The sequence below is a fragment of the Sciurus carolinensis genome, chromosome 1, assembly GCF_902686445.1.
Source record: "Sciurus carolinensis chromosome 1, mSciCar1.2, whole genome shotgun sequence".
NCBI lineage: Eukaryota > Metazoa > Chordata > Mammalia > Rodentia > Sciuridae > Sciurus > Sciurus carolinensis.
The window spans coordinates 9,157,858-9,172,407 of record NC_062213.1 but is presented as its reverse complement, the minus strand read 5'-3'; the positions used below and the strand labels follow the sequence as shown (position 1 = coordinate 9,172,407).

Genomic DNA, 14,550 nt, shown 5'->3' with positions numbered 1-14,550 from the left:
ATTACTCTTGGTGTTTTTACAGTGTCATGCTAATAAGCAAACACATGGCCTCTTTCTTAAACTTCATTTCATGCATAGAGTGTTTACACAACTGTGAATCCCCTGCAGTTCAAAATACTGGGCCAAAAGTTAAACCCAAAGGGTAAACAAGCTCAAATCATTCTGTGTTTACAATAAAGTAAGTGCATACGAAAGCAAGGGGACTGATATTTTCTTAGTAATTATTGAGATCTGTGCTGCCCAATGCCATTGCCATTAGTCACGTGTGGCTATTTAAATTTAATTAAAATAGAATTAAAAATTGAGTACTCAGTTGACTAGCCACATTTCAAGGGCTCCACAGCCACATGGGGTTGAGGACAACCGCCTTGACAACACAAATACAAAACATTTCCATCGTCACAGACGCTTATATTGAACAGTGCTGGTGGGACTTTTCCAGAATCCTGTGGTATAAGCACACCACAGCGGGTGTATGGAAGTTGGCAGCCCACGATCAGAAAAGTCACGGAAAGTGTGCCGTTGAGTAATGCGAATCTCAGCACCAGCTTCTGCAGCTTTTGAAAACATCTTCGATCCTCAAAAGGGAGCTGTTGATTGTGGATCCAAGAAAATGGGTCCTGCACCGAGGACACTAAGAGCAGCGGTGCGCAGATGTTTGGAAGTCCCCCCGTGAGGGTCTTTGCTTGTGCAGGGAACGGAAGACCTGCCCTTCACTTCCTCAGCCTCCCAGGTGACGGTGGCCTCATGGAGAGCAGCATGGGCAGCAGGCAGGTCCAGATGGGCACCTGTCTGTTCTTCCTGAAGAGAGGAAATCATGTTGGTTGGTTACCTCTCCTTCCTTAGGGACAGGATATGCCGCCATCTTAAACCCTCGGCCTGTGCCTGGAGGAGGTGAGCTTCAGGGACGTCATCGGTAAAATGTGACTATCTGACGGGGTTCCCAAGTCTGAGCAGATAAAGGCTAGAGCAGGACTGGAAGCTCAGATTTGCCCATGGACCCCCTCTAGTCTCCAGAGGACGTGGACAATCCCTCATGGAAGGGCCACAGCTGGCTAGGAGCACCTGCGTATCATGGGCAAGTCCCTGGGTAAGAATGCAAAGCCTCAGAGCCTTGCTACTTGAGCCTCCCCTTCCCTGGAGAGACCTCCTCCACTCCAGTTCAGCGTGAAGCTCCTCCCGCAGCGGCTGGACCCCCGTGCAGTGGGCAGAAGTGGCGGCAGGGCTCACTGGACAGGGAGCAATCCGTTGGCCTAGCCTGTGGCACTTGACCATGCTCTGGGCTGCTGTGCTGGTCACCCTAGAGTGACAGCCCCACTCACTGACCCTGGGCCTTGCATCACCCTGGCCATTGTCCCAGCACCCCTGGGGGAGGAAGGCCATGGGGCGGGGGGGACTCAGATCCTTTGCACAGTGGTGGAAGCGGCCCTTGGAGAGGACAAATGCTTTCCAGAAAGACATAAAGGCATAACTAGTGGGAGGCAAGGCTGGGACGAGAGCCCTGGGTGTCTGAATCCTGTTGGGCTTTGTTCTGCTCTGTTCTTCCTATCACGACTCCTTCACGCTGGCTCTCAGAGCTCTGTGTCCTTGGTGGCCCTCCTGGCCCTACCCAACTTGCCTGTCCCCACAGTACCCCTGCTCTCGTATACCCCTCTCTCCTTTGGTGGATTTCATCTTCACAGCATGGCTGAAAGAAATGTAATTTGACCAAAATAATTCTCTCTAAAGGCTCAGTGACTAATACTTGCCAGTTCAAGAGGTTTTGAAAGACAGGGTTGGATTACTCTAATCATATCCCATTATGGTGAATTTCAGGCTCTTAATAACACCAGATCCTAAGGCAAGGGGCAGAGAGAGAGACCCCGCGTGGTTTCTAATTGGCCGATGATGTCGGGCCAGCTCCTTGAGCTGAGCCTCAGCCTCCTCACATAAGAAGCAAGGTCATTCAACCCTTCACTTCTGGAGACCCTTCCAACTCGAGGTTTCTGAGCCCCTCAAAATAAAGGGAAAGTCTTCAAATGCTGAAGGGGAGGTTCTGTTGCTCCGTCTCCATATCCTGATCTTCGGGAGAGGATGAGGCTGGTGTGGCATGCATGGCCAGCCTCCTGGGACACCCTGTGGCACCTCTGTGTGTGGGTAGCTCTGGGCAAACAGCTAGATATGCCACCTTCCTTGCAAGTTCCTAGGAATGCCTGCCTTTCCTCCTTCCACTGGGGAATCTCCCACTTCCATCTAACCCAGGTCTGAAGGGTTTTTACTGCAGGATCCTGAGTGCTCCTCTCCAATTCCTCCCACCTGGAAACAGCCTGCTCGATGCCCGTCCCAGCCAGGGAGCGGAACTCAGTATGTCTAGGTGTCTTCAGTTCCTGCAGCCACAGTCGGAAGCTGAGACAAGGAAGTCAGGCTGCAGTAGAGGTGAGCAAACTATCTGTAGTGGTGACGCGCTTCACATCAGTCCTGCCAGCGCCATGCACATGTCACCATCAGCCAGGGTTATGAGCATACAGTACCCTCCAAACACCCACCCAGCACCTCCCGGGAGCTGCACGTTTGCAAATTGCTTTATAGTTTACAGAGCATAGTGTAAGTCTTGTGTTGAGTGAGTCGAGGTTCTGTTGGTGGCGAAAATCAGAAACCATATCAACTTAGTTAAAAAAGTATGTGTGTGTGTGTGTGAGAGAGAGAGGGACAGGTGGAGAGAGAAAGTAAGGGACTTCTTACTGAACGGCCACTAGGGCACTTCAGGGAAATAAAGGAAAAGAACACCTAAGACTCAGGGTAGGAGTGCGGGATCCCATGAGATCACAGTGGTCCGATTCCTACTGGGTAAAATTAATCCATTCTAGGTGTTTCTAACAGAGGGCATTTGGTACAGGGAAGTGATTCTGCATGTAATGGAATAACTGAGACTCCAAATGATGGGAGAAAAAGTTGTGCAGATTAGCAAGAGCAGGATGTGCCCCCCACCTGGGCTACTCGGGAGGTGGGAGGGCGCTGCTGGAATCAGAAGACGAGTCTCCGTACTAGGAGCCGGAAGTGGAGCTGGGCAACGGGGTGGAGGCTGCCTCTCCCCAGGCACTGAAGCTCCCAGGGAGAGACAAGGCCACTGCTGAAGGCGCCAGAGGAAAGGGGTGGGTGGGGGATACCTGGATCCTCCCTTCTTTTGCACCTGTCTTCCCAGGTCTTCCCATTGCCTAAGCCCACGGGAAGGTGGCTGGCAAGGGGCAAGGGATGTGCAGCTCCCTGCACTGCCCAGGGAGAAGGGAGGCTCTGAGAGGGAATGGCCGGCTGGGAAACCTCGCCGGCCCTGACTCTGGAGCACTTTTCCCAGAGCAACTCAGCTCAGCCGTACGTAGCCCCTGGCTGGTTTTCTTCAAGTTCCTCAGCAAGGCACTCTGGTGGCCCCAGCTTGGTCCACATGATCCCTCTGGGTGCCCAACTGTGGCTAAGGCACAAAATCAATAAGGAAACAGGGAACCCTACCCACCTCCAGCGTAGGGTCATTGCAGGGGTGCCATCTCACTCGATGGCTTGGGAGGGGCCTTTAGTTTCAGCTTTGTAGACAAAGACACTGACCCTCAACAGCACGCGATGATTTCTACATATTACGTGATGGCCAAGAGCTACTTGGAATCACATAGATTTGGGCTCTAATAATGGCTTTTTCTCTCACTGGCTGAGTGACCTTGGACAGACAAGTTGACCTTGTTCTCATCTATATAAAGGACATAGCCATATTCTCCTCACAGCATTGTGGGAAGATGCAGTGGGATCACACACATGGCAAAACTGGTATTCACCCCTTGCCTACCTCCAGCAGAGCTGTGGCTTCCATTTACATGACCCAGTTCAGGGAAGCTTTTAGCCAGGTCAGTAGTGCTTCCCCATCTCATTAAATAAGCCTGTTCTGATGCAAAAGGTCAGAGTGATCAGCATTGCACAGAAAATCAGGATTAAGATCTAATCCACGCATCTCAGCATGCAGCCCGGCAGGGGTGGGTTACAATCCGGTTCTTCCGGAAGGAAAATATCTCCCTCTTTTTAGGTCAAAAGCTCAGACACACTTACATTAACACATAGAGCATATCTTTGATATCGAGTTCCTGGGGAGTGGTGCTTAGGGAAAGCCTCTGTCAGGCTCCCTGGGGCAGTGGGGAGGCGCCCACAGCTCGGATGCCCAGTCATCCCCGCGGGCGGCCTGCCTCCTCTGACCTAAGGGAAGCTGGAGGTAGAGAGAGAGGCGCGCTTAGAACCAGGTAGAAGAGGCTCGGAACGGCTCCGCCTGTCTGGTCCTCAGCCCTTGAACTCTGATCTGCAGGTGCAGGGAGCTGAAGCCCAGCTGGCACGCGGGCACCACTGGCACGGCTCTGCTGCTCCCCTCATGTCCTTGGGTCGCCCTAATTTCCCCCGAGGCTGACTCGCAGCCTTTCTCTCATTTCCCCAGCACACTCTGGTCTTGGCCTACCTCTCCCCTCTGACCCTTCCTCCCGCCCCACTTGCTTGGCTCTGACCTTCTGCTGGATCAGCCCCACCAGGCTACAGCAGCCCCACTGTCACCCAGACTGGGCCTGGCTCCGTGCTTTTTGGGGTGGACCAGCAGCCTTGTCTGTCAGAGTCCTTCCACTGCCATCAGCCACGTAACCAAGACCACCAGCGATCGTCCCACCAACAATGTCCTGTGTCACTCGAATGGCCATCCTGCCTGGAGAGCTCCCAGGCGAGGCATGGAGCAAGCCCCAGCCTGCCTCAGAGGCTGGCCCTGCAGCCCGTGTCAGACTCCGCACTCCCTAGCACCCGCAGTGCTGGGCCTCCGTCCTTGACCTTCCTTCAGGATCACCAGTAGGGGCTAGAGATGCTCAGCAGACCCTGAGGTTCGCCCTTCCACAGCGGCTGCTTCTGCCTTGCCTCAGTTTACCTATGGGCTCTTCCCATCTGACTTGGCTCTGAGCCCTTTGGACTGGTGCTTCATCCCTTCATTAGCCACTCAGCAAAACCTTACTGATCACCTCCCATATATGTTTCCTAGGGCTGTCATAACAAAGTCCCTCAAACGAGTGGCTTGAAACAGTAGAAACGCACTCTCCACAGCTCTGGCGGTTGGAAGTGGGGGGTGGGGGCATGGATAGGGCCACACTCCCTCTTCCAAGGATGCCTGGTGTTCGCCAGCTTCTCAAGCATCACACAACGCAGCTGCTGTCTGCATCCTTGGGCTCCTCATCTGTCGGTTCCTCTGTGGATTGAAATATTTTAAAAATTGTGCCCATAACTGAACATGCACATTCTTCTTTCTTGTCATTTTCCCCTAAGCTATACATAGTTCCATAGCATTATATCAGGAATTAGCAGTAATAGAGAGATGATTTAAATGTATAAGAGAATATGTTCAGGTCGTCTGTGAATATCATGACTTCTTATGTAATGGACTTGCGTGCCATGCATGGCTGTGGGCATTCGCGGCAGCTCCTGCCCTTGATCACCCATGGGTACCAAGGGAGGGCAGCACATGCTCCTGCCTTCAGAAGGCTGTCCTCCCTGCATTCTCCGACTCTGTACATGACACTCTCCTTGTGTGTCTATGTACAAATTTCCCACATTTTATTAAGATGCCAGTCATTGGGTGAAGCCACTCTTACCTCATCTTAACTTGATTACATCTGAAAAGTTCCTATTTCCAAATAAGGTCACTGTCACAGAGAGGGGTTGGGATAAGGGCATATCTCACAGCACCCACTGGCCTGTGCTAGACAGTGGTCCTTGGCCCTTTGCGTGGGTGGCGTGAGCGCACACCTTCCGGGTGCCCGCAGTCCAGGAGGGACCCCGGAATCAACAGTGTGCTTCTGCCTGATGGCCACGCTCACACTAGCTCCCGAATTCCTTTCTCTTCCCTCTAGAACTGAATTTCCCCACTATTTTGATGTATATGTTTTTAATCACCACACTGTCGATGTCTAATCTCTAGGAAACAGTGAGTTGGGCTCCGTGGCGTATCTGAGCCAACATCTGCCAGGATGAGGCAGAGCTGCTAGCTCAGGATTTAATAAGGAGAAATAGGAGAGGGAATTAAATTAGAGGGAACAAGAATAATCACCCATCTCCAGTTCTCTTCAAAAAATATTATTCAATCATTTTCAGGGGACTCTTCACTCCCCACTCCACACAGCTCAGCACTGAACTCAATTTTCTCTCTGGAACCCAGCAGATTTGAGGGAGTCCCATAACTGAGCTGTGGAAGGCAGGAAAGCTCTTTCTGTGAAGGCCCAGTAGGGAGCATTTCCACCTGGCAGGCCACAGGGTCTCCATCGCCACCCCTCTGCTCTGCTTGAGAGCGGACACCCACAGGCAGCCGACGTGACTGTGTGCCCATACAACTCTACCTACAGAAACAGGCGGCAGCACCCGGGCTGTGCCAGGTTTTCCACGGGGACAACATACCTGGGCAATCAGGTTGTTGGCTCGTGGTTTCATAAACCTCCGATTATTGTTGACTGGCTTCATTGCTGTGACTGTGGCCAGGCAGAATATTATGGCAGAGTGGTGGGATGGATCAGAACTGCCCACCTCACAGCTGTGGGGAAGCAGGAAGCAGAGAAAGACAGGGGCTGGGGGCAGGATGAGCCCTGCCCCCAAACAGGCCCCACCTCCCGGAGTTTCCACCACCTCTTAGTAGCACCACCAGCTGGGACCAAGCCTAACACATGAGACATTCCAGACCCAAAATATAACGTGGGCCATAGTTTTCCAACCTCAACTGAGGGGCAAGGGGATTGGCTTCTGGGAGCAGTCTCCTCACATGTGGGGTGAAATGGGGTGCTGCTCACAGAGCTGCAGTGAGGAGGGAAGGGAAGCCATTGGGATGGGTGGGCCTGGCACACAGAGGGCCCTGAGTAGGTGACTAGGTTCAGCTCTTGGGGCTCCAGAGGGCATGGCTAGGGCTCATGGGAAGGGCGTGGCTCCTTGAAAGGGCCTGACTGCAGAGGTGGTGCAGGAGGGGCCCAGCTCACCGCCATGGCGTCGAAAGCTGTGACAGAGATGCCGTGCTGTGGTTTGGATCTTAAAGATCCCCAGAGGCCTGGGGGATAAAGGCATGTACCCCAAAGGGCACTGTTGGGAACTTGTGGAACCTTTAAAAGGTGGGGCCTACTGAGAGGTCTTCAGGCCATTGCAGACCAGCTCTCGAAGGGGATGTTGTGACCCCAGCCTCCTCTCCCTCTCTTTCTCTTCCTGGCTGAGGAAGTGTTTGCTGCATCACAGACTCTCTACCATGATGTCCTGCCTTTCCACAGACCCAAAGGCAATAGGCCAACCTATCATGGCCGGGAACCTCTGCAACCCTGAGCCTAAATGAAAGTTTGCTTTAAGTTGATTGTCTCGGGTATCCAGGTATCCGTTACTGTGAGGAGAAGCTAACACAAGGTGCTTAAAACCAGGCAGCCGGGGCAGCTGGGCGGAGTCCACCTGGGTGTACCTCTATCACCAAGCAGCGCAGAGTGCCCACAAGCCAGCAAAAACCAGCCCAGAGATGGCCCCCAGGCCTCAAGGGATACAGCAAAATCTCAGATGGCCCTTCTCTCCGGGAAGGTTTGAGATTTACTGTGACTCCTCCATCGCGTTAACTCTGATCTTTCTGAATTCTCTTTTGCAAGGTGTGTTTGTTAGAAGGGCGAGGAAGGGCTATGGTTCTTTTCCTCCTCCTCCTCTTCTACTCCTTCTTCTCCTCCTTCTCCTTCTTCTTTTTCTTCTTCTCCTTCTCCTCCTTTTTCTCTCTCCATCTGAAACAATTACACTTCTTTGATTAAAACTATCAAAATTCTTCACCCCCCCTTCTCTGTTAAAACAGAGGCTTTACAAACTAACTATTCAGATTCCATAAGAAGGATAAGAACCAAGCTTGGCATGAATGATTTTAACCATGGCTCCCTTGTAATTCTAAGTCACTAAGAACAGGCCTGACTCTGGGAGACAGACTGTTTCATATCTAAGAAGATGATTTTCAACCAGCCTGTGATTCTCCACTGTAGGTGGCATGGTCTTTGGCTAAAATCCAAGGGCCTGCCTTGGAGCCACCCCCTGGGTCCCCATATGGCCTCTCTTCCCATCACTAACACCTCTAACAACATGGGGTCTACGGAGCCCCATGGTCTGTGCAGCTCCTTGCCCTACAACCTGGACCTGCCTGTGTCCCACAGTCCTCTCTCAAAGCTGAGAGTCGTCGTGCCACCTCATGGATGAGTCACAGCAGTATACTATGTGCACCATGTGCTTCAAGAAGCCCGGAATACCCACCAGGAGCTGCACTTCCTTATCTAAGGAGAGAGGTACCAGCCGAGATAGGTACCTGCTTTGTAGGTGCTGCCAGGCATGTCCTAGCCTCTGGGTCCTAGGTGCACCATGATCGTGGTAGGACTTGGGGCTACGATGGGGGTACCTGTCCCCTGCCTCAGTTCCCGGGCTGTCCAGTGCTTCTCCTTCATGCCCTGGAACACATGGGTCACATCAGCATCTCCAGCAGGCCAGTCACCTCTTGCTCATCTGCCCTTCGGTGTAACATCGTCAAAATACACCAGAGTAAAGTTCCAAGGTGTGTCCTGTGAATCCCAACCTCTCTGACAGTCCTATGGAAGAGGGAAAGCTGGCCTACCCCGGGTTCTAAGTGCCCACTGTTGTCCATTCCACACAGCTGAACACCATCAATGATCCTCTTTCCTTACTGGAATACAGTAGAACACACTTACCAAGTCAATGGATGCATACTGTGACTTGAGATGTTGAGTCTGCTCTAGTTAAGATGCAGCAGAGAGCACGTGGGCCACTCAGGGCCACCTCTTAGTTGAGCTTGCAGTTGTGTGGAGCTACCCTCTAGGGCCCACCTGGTTTCCGCGGGGATGCTAGGGAGCTTCCTGGGGGTGTGATGGGGTGAGTCTCTCTGCCTGATCTCCAGAGGGAGGCCTTCCTCCCTCTGTTCCTCAGGCCGGGATTGTTCTTGCTTGTTTTGTTCTTTTGGCCACTTCCACTTGGTCCTCCCCACCATGCAAGCTCTTACCCATGAGGACAAGAGTGCAAAGTGGGGCTTGGGGGATTCACATTCTCTGACCCCTTTCAGTACACATTTCCAGTTTTTCTGCACTTGACTTAGTGCTGTTACATGATTTGGCATGTGTTCCATCTGTAGCCACAAGAGTTTAGGAGAGATATGTATGAATTCAACTGATGTCTCTGGGACCCAGGGCTCATAGAAAGGCACCAATGTCACCAGGGTACCAGGTGCTCCTGAGAGAATCAAAACAGTCTACAAAGGGTCCGCATCTCTCTGGTGGCTGCCTTTGCAGGTTCCCCTGCCCGTGGCAACGAGGCGCGCTTCTTTATGCATAGGATACAGGTTGTTATGGTGATAGAAGAAAAACCTTGGCGGGTCTATGGAAATAACCAGTGCAAACTGTTCTGCCAATTACTCGTTTAGAGTGCCCCTGGAAATTCACACCGCCAACAAAAGGCTCACAAGGAGCACTGAAGTAGGAGAGCCGCAGAGCACTGTCTCTGTCTCCCCTGGGTCATCCTGCTGAGCCCTGGGGTCCTGGGCTGGAATCCTAGGTGAATGACAAAGCCCCTTGCTCATTAAAGGTCCTTGAAAATGACCAGTGAGCTGGCACCTGCTCTGCCCTTGTTCTCGCAGCTACACTGCTGTGCGGTTAGCTGGTGGGACTCACAGTCTCACTTCACCAAGAGGCAACAGGGCAGTGCAAGGCAGTGAGCTGCCTGAGGCCATGCAGTCAGTGAGAGGCAGTGCTGGGCCACTCCCCGTGTCCCCTGGCTAGGCTAGGTCAGTCCTTGTCTGGCCATCAGGGCATCTTGCAGGCACGTATTGCCTTGGCACCCTTCCTGTCCCTGCAATGGGGAAGCAGCGAGGCCGTGTGCTCTGAGCCTCCCTCAGCAGAATCTCCAGGCTCCTTGGTGGCAGATGAGGAGGAGCCAGCAGTGCCGGCTCCCTGGGGCTTCAGAGGCGCTGATCCTCCGTCATGGCAGCACGCACAGCGATGGCAGTGCGTGCAGTGGAGAGGCGCTCTGTGGCGCACTGTGTTCTGAGCCTCCGGGAGAGCAAGAGAGGAAAGCACTGGAGCAGCGACCTGGAAAAGAGAGGTAGGGACAGTGCGGCAGGGCTGATGCACTGACACACAACTGGTGGTCAGCTTGGCAAAGAGGGAGGAAAGCAAGGTGGACAAGATGGAAGATCCAGAAAACAGCTCAGGTCCAGGGACTGGAGTGGCTAGGCCACTGTGTCCCCACGTGGTGGACTTAGAAACCAGCCCCCACTCCCATGCAGTCAGCCCTGCATTGCAGCCTCAGCTGGACACACAGCTGCATGGCATGGCTGGCCCTGCTTCCTGCACATGCCCACAGGGTTCCAGGCTGACCCCATCACAGCCCTCCATGTTGTCCTCCTGAGGGGCTAGCCTCTGACCCTGCACCTGCATCTGTAGATTCCAACACCTGTCCAGCCCCAGGCCCAGGTAGGGACCTGCACTCTCCTGCTCCTCCCTGCTCTTCTCTGTCATCAGCACCAAGCCTGGTGGCTCCCCCTGGACGGCAGCCTGCATGGCTACCAGGTCCCTGCCCTGTGGCTCCTGAAATCAGCCAACGCACCTGGGTTCCCTGCCCACCCCACCTCCATTCTCACCTGCCTTCCCGCTCACCACGCTCCTCGTCATCCATGTGCTCATTCAGGGAACCCACATGCGTTGAGGACCTACTATGTGCTGGGCACTTTTCTAGACTTCGTGGATGCAGCTGTTAAATGGAAAAAAAGAAAAGAAAAAAAAAAAGACCTGTCCTCCTGAAGCTTATATGGCCCAGGGAGGGGCCCAGCTGATAGACCAGGGGAGGTGCAGGTGAGAAGCCAAGAGCAAATAAGCACAGTGTGCAGAAATGACAAAAATAGGATGAAGAGGGACACACACACAGTCAGCCACAAGCACAGAATTGCAAAGTCACGTAGAGTCACACACAATCAGAGTCACACAGTCACATACAGTCACACACACATACGGTCACACACTGTCACAACACGGTCACACACACAATCACATGGTCACACGCTGTCACATACAGTCACAAGCAGTCCCATGCACACAATCACAGTCACAGTCGCGCACCGTCACATACGCACGTGCACACTGAGGTGTAGAGAACTTGGGAGAGCCACTGTTTTAAACCAGCGGGGTCACGGGACACCTCAGCCCAGAGGAAGCAGGTATGTGAGGCATTCGCTTGGTAAGGGCAGAGCCTTCAGACCAGGATGCTGGCAGGCCCATCCTCTCCCCTGCAATCTGGCTCCTTCCAGCATGCTCTCCGTCTCCGTAATGGCCCCTTCAGGCATCTGGGAGCGCAGGTCAAACCCTGCCCCTTTTCCTCTGCTCACGCTGGGAGAGCAGCCAACTCTCTCTGCATCGCCTTCCCACCCGCCCAGAGCCTGCGCCATCCCCGGCTTGGGAGGGGCTCCTGGAGGAGGGTGCGGGGCAGGCCCATGGCGGCAGAGCAGGGGCACCGAGCCTGAGCAGCAGTGGGGTGGTGCGGGCCGAGTGAGGGACCCACAGAGAGACAGAGCGAGAGGTCAGAGGGTGAGGGGCGGGTGGAGGGAGTGGGGAGCATCCGAGTGCTGGGCTCAGGGCAGGTTCCGTCTCACTTGCACTTTCCTGGGGTTCCTCTGGCTTCTGCTTGAGGACGGAGCCTGGGGGAGGGAGCGGGGACACTGGCCAGTGTGCCCTCCCCACTTGTAGACGGGGAGGGGAGCGTGGGGACCGGCAGAGGAGTGGTGAGGGGGCCTCAGGTTCTGCACATGTCATGAAGGTCATGCTGAGAAGATCAGCTGGGCTTGGTGTGCCTGGAAGGAAAGGGCCACGATTGGGGCTCAAGGTCTTAGAAGGTGGACGGTCTGTTCACAGAGATGCAGTCTATGTGGGAGGAAGCCAGTTTTGCAGGGGAAAGAGGAAGAGTTTGGTCTGACGCCATCCAAACCATAAAGCATCTGCTGGAACTGTGCATTTTTAACATGTACGCTTTCCTTGCATTTCATCTCACCACCCTGTAAGTAGTAACACACACACACACACACACACACACACCACACGCACACAGGTGCATCCTGCACCTGAGGAAGTGGCAGGGGAAAGCCAGGCAGGCTGGTCCTTTCCTTTGAGGGGCACAACCTGGACGGTGCACACAGAACCTCTGTCACGCCCCGTGGCCAAACATAGATGGCACCCTTTCCTGGCTACAGTGGAGGCTGGGAAGCCTTGTCCTTGCAGCTGGGTGGCCAGGTTCCCAGGCACAGTGGGAGGGGTCTGCCACTAGATGGAAATGGGAACGGGTGTGGGGCACACTCAGAGGTCTGTGCCACTCCCGTTCATACCCATTCCATTTAGCCTAGAACTTGACCTCAGCAGGATGGTACATTTCCCAAGCCTCCATTCTGTTACTGTCTTACAGGTAACACTTTCCTTCTGGTGTTTTCTCAACCAAGTGTCAATGAAAGAGTGATTTCCACTGTGCTCCACCTGGAGCCACTCCTGAGCGTCTTCCTTACCCACCGTCTCTCACCCCCACTCAACCTCAGCACGGCTTGCACAGAACGTCGGAGCCTCTGCCGACCTCTCTGAACCTCCCTCAGCCTAATCTCCAATTGGCAAACTACAGCTCAGGTCGGTGGTGCACGCATGTGCCTCTGGCCTAGCCCCTGCGTGTGGACTTTGTGTTCTCATTAACCAGGAAAAGAAAGGTGCACCAAGAAGACCAGAACCTTCCATCACTTACCTCAGGGAGAGAGAAGCATGGGTGTAAAGTGGCAGAGCCAGAGAGAGAGAGAGACCACCAGCCACCTCCGCCACTCTGATGCTCCTCACAACACCACCCTGGCGAATGCCCCTGGGTCCAACCCCAACTCCAACCCCACTCCAAGCAAACCCAGGCTCCCCTGGCATTCTCGTGCTCCAGGCTGGGATGCGGGGCCTTAGGAGGCACTAGAGTCCCTCAGTGAGGCCTCCTTGCGGATGCCCTGTTAGGTTGGGAACCATTCTTATCACACTGCTCCTGATTAGCCATCGCTAATGCCGTCCCTCCTGCCGAGGTCTAAGATGCACTGGAAGGAGCAGAGAAATGCTTACATCCAGTCCTCTTCCCCTGGGGAGTTACAGGAGGGAACAGGAGGGACATGGTGTTCACCGGGCTGGAATAATGACGCCACAAATCCAGAGCATCAGGGAGCTTAGGCAGGGGGAGACCCGAGGCCCAGCCAGTGTCCTGGCTCTGAAGCTGGGGTGCTGTCCATCTTACTGGCCTGCAAACCCTCACCTCAGTCATCCTCAGTTGTAGCCTCAGGTTGGTTTCCTCCTTGTTGGGATGAACTTCGATGCAAAGAAAAAAAAAAAGATAGAAAAAGAAAAGTGTGTATTTTTGCTGAGAGGAAATGCAAAGTGTGGTGCCACAGTGCAGTGCCACCTCTGCGATGGTGGACCTTACGTTCTAGTGAGGCACAGTTACCTTCTGGTGTCTCCCTCACCAGAGCCTCAGGCCAGGATCTTGCAGGTGAGAGAGTCAATCATGGACAGAACATTCTGCACATGCTCAGAAGAAGCACTGACTCACCCCAGCCTGCAGGGGACCAGATGCTGCGCCTTCAATTCCAGGAAATTTAAGTCCAGACAAGGTAATCCATTTGCAAAGATCACCTTAGGCCAAGTGCCCCAGGTACCCTCGTGATGACTTTATGGATATGAGAGCTCAAACAAAACCACCTCCAACTCTCAAGGAGTCAGAAGTTGAGTTTAGGAAAACCCTTCTCAGGCTGTTTCCCAGTGCCCTCCTGGCTCCCTGGACTTCTGGTTTAACCTGCTCTAGGCAAAGGCAAGAGCCCTGCCCTGCCTCCTCTTTCAGTCTCACACGTTCACCTGTCCAGAATTATTTTCTTTAAGAGTATGATTCAGAAATGATCCCCCATCGCCATTTACTTTATTTATCTAATTTAGCATTTGAACTATTTGAAAATTGTTTTAAATGCTTAAAGGTATTGTCTGCATTTTTATTAAAGAACTGCTTCTCCATTAGTAACAAAAATACAGATTTTACTTATACTTTTGCAAAAAAAAAAAAAAAAAAATCAGCCAGAAAACTCCTCTTCCCTGGAATTTCCACACTTGACCAAGGTCTCTCTGTTCCCATCTCAACATCCTGCAGATGGAGACACCAAGTGGACCTGGTAGCGTCCTCCTGTCTTCCAGAGCTTCCTAGTGAGAGGACTAGCAGGCAAGCAGTTCGTCTGCGAGGAATGCCCTGCAGCTCTCAGCGGGCCCGCACTGTGGCCCAGACTCTCTGTTCATGTCTGCGTACAAATGGTGGACGGGACACCCGGCCCGAGCCTGGAGAGAGGGCTGGAGCACGATGCAGGCATGTGAGTGGATGCGGAAAGATTCGGGCTTTGGCCAGCTGCTTCCCATGGTCCTGGTGGAGGCAGCGGGAGGGTGCCTCCTCCCCCACTAAGCCACGCTGCTGCCCAGGAAGGGA

At 53.5% G+C, this 14,550-nt stretch overlaps 1 long non-coding RNA gene across 1 annotated transcript; it reads left to right on the top strand.

Moving 5' to 3' along the window:
- Positions 1-461: 461 nt before the first annotated feature.
- Positions 462-12,682, top strand: LOC124976697 (uncharacterized). The gene is made up of 3 exons (XR_007107048.1): positions 462-733; positions 847-2,415; positions 12,481-12,682. It is a non-coding gene; the product is annotated as an uncharacterized LOC124976697 (long non-coding RNA).
- The last annotated feature ends 1,868 nt before the right edge of the window (positions 12,683-14,550 follow it).